We start from the raw sequence: 2,607 nt of genomic DNA, 5'->3' as shown, positions 1-2,607 counted from the left end.
TCTCTCTCTCCGTCTCTGTCTCTCTGTCTCTGTCTCTTGTTCTCTCTCTCTCTCTCTCTCTCACACACACACACACACACACACACACACACACACACACACACATCTTGGAACACATACCTTAAACCATCAAGGAATCTCAGTTTGTAGTGCAGTTTCTTTTGGTCAGAGATTCTGTGTGGTTTAAAACACAATTTTGTGGGGTGGGGATTTAGCCCAGTGGTAGAGCACAAGGCCCTGGGTTCGATCCTCAGCTCAAAAAAAAAAAAAAAAAAGACACAATTTTGTTCAAAATCCCAAGGCATGTGCAGGGCATGGCAGCTCATGTTTTTAATACCAGCACTTGATGTTTTTAATACCAGGACTTGGGAGGCAGCTGCAGGCAACGCCAGGCAAATCTCTGAGTTTGAGGCCAGCTCTGCAGTTAAAAACTTAAACTGTCCTTTGGAGAACTTAAGATGCCCATAACTCCAGCTCCAGAGGGACCAAAAGCTTCCATGTGTATTACTCACATGCACATATCCCACATAAACACATGCACACAATTAAAGATAATAAATACCTTTTAAGATTAAAAAAATGAAAAAAGACAGGCTAATTTCTCATGCCTGTGATCCCAGCACTGGGGAAGTGGAGACAAGACCCCTGGAACTTGCTATGCAGTGTTGTGTGATATTTTGGTTGTGTTCTGACAAAGCTTGCCTGGAGATCAGAGGGTGGAACAAGCCACTAGTTAACCATAGAGGCCAGGTAGTGGTGGCTCACACTTTTAATCCCAGTACTTGGGAGGCTCATAACTTTAATCCCAGCACTCAGGAGGTGAGACTGTGGGGGCCCACAGAGGCTCCCTAGTAAGGTCTTACTCAAGGTCAGAGAAACTGAGCTTGCTTCTTTACCCAGCAGGGCTACATAATGGGATGATTTGGCCATGGGCATGGTTACCAGGTGTTTTGAAGGGTCTACACTTGGCTGTACACTGTGCTTTGCTCTTGAAAGGGGGAGGTCTTTTGTATAAAAAGCCCATTAGAATAACTCTTGGGGTGGCTGGGTATTGACCCAGGGCCCTCCTGAAGCTATCCCGTGTTTCTGTCTTTCTGGTCATCTCTGCCTATGTTTCTATCTAATACTTCCTCATTCCTCTTGCCTCCCCGCAAGAACCCTTTGACAGGTTGGAGCTGAACTCTGACAGAGACAGGATCTCGGCCCCCTTTTCTGTCTGAGGATTCAGAGAGGTAAGAAGTCTCTAGAAGCTGCTCTGCTTCTCCAATGATTCAGCTTTTACCCTAATATCTGATTCCAGGTTTTTATTAATAAGACTAATCAGATCATACTTCAATTAGCCTATCTAGACAGCCAATGAGTTCAAGGTCCAGGAGAGACCCTGCCTCAAAAATTATCATGGATAATGATAGAGGAAGATACCAGGCATCGACTTGAGATTTCCACACTAAACACACCCTCATGCACAGGAGCACACACAGAGACTCACACACACCCACATGCACAGGAACACACACACACACACCCTCACATGAGCACATACACATACAGAGCACATACACATTCACCAGAGCACGTACACAGAGACCCTCACATGCATAGGAGCACACACATACAGAGACCCACACATACTAACGAGGACAGGAGTGTTCATACAAACACACATATACAAATACACACCAGCAGCTTGCCATGTAGCAGCCTAGCTTCGCACTGTCTTCTTCATGATAGTCCTACATCCTGTGAGAACCTGGAGCACACAATCCCACAATTCCCAAGCTGTGGAGGGCTGTCCTTACCAACCCATTAGATGGTAGGAAATTATGCAGATATAAATACGGCCAAAAGCCCCAGAGTTTCCTTTTCCTGTAACTTCCCTGGACCTATGGGGACTATCTTTATCCACATGAGTAGCTCCTGAAGGCCTTGCCCCACCCCACCCCTTTGCCCTTTAGCACCTTTTGTTTATGGTTGATTCTCCAGGCCCCCCAACAAGTGGGTAATGGCCAGAGAGGTTTAATTAATCTTAACTGCTAGCAACACAAAGCTCACAGTTAGTCAAAGATATATCTTAGAAGTAGACTAGTGAGCCAGGCCTATGGTGCGTGCCTCTAATCCCAGAACACCAGAGGGAGAGGCAGGTGGATCTCTGGGAGTTCGAGGCCAGCCTGGTCTACAGAGCGAGATCCAGGACAGGCTCCAAAGCTACACAGAGAAACTGTCTCAAACAACAACAACAACAAAAACAAAAAAAAATCAAGAACTAAAAATACATAATTATTATAGTTATTATCTGAGATCTCTGTGAGAATGGTTCTCTCTCTCTTCCTCCGTCACTGTCACTCCCTTTTGCTCTCAGGGTGTATAAAGCTCTTTTCTTCCTCCCACACTGAACACGACAGCCAGTCACCAGCCTTCTGCAAGCGCAGCTTCTCAAGGACAGGCCTTGTTTCTCCACCAGGTCAGGTGCTGCTGCCCCAGCCCTTGACCTCCACTATGGCCTTCTGCCCTTGGCCCTCTCCTCCTCTCCTCCTCTCCAGCCGCCCTTCCTGTCCCCGTGAGGCATGAGCAGAAGATAAGCCTCACGATGCACTGACAGGCTGCCCA

Source organism: Peromyscus californicus, unplaced genomic scaffold (assembly GCF_007827085.1).
Source record: "Peromyscus californicus insignis strain IS unplaced genomic scaffold, ASM782708v3 Scaffold_5__1_contigs__length_169319896, whole genome shotgun sequence".
Lineage (NCBI taxonomy): Eukaryota > Metazoa > Chordata > Mammalia > Rodentia > Cricetidae > Peromyscus > Peromyscus californicus.
Note: the sequence above shows the minus strand (reverse complement) of the source record.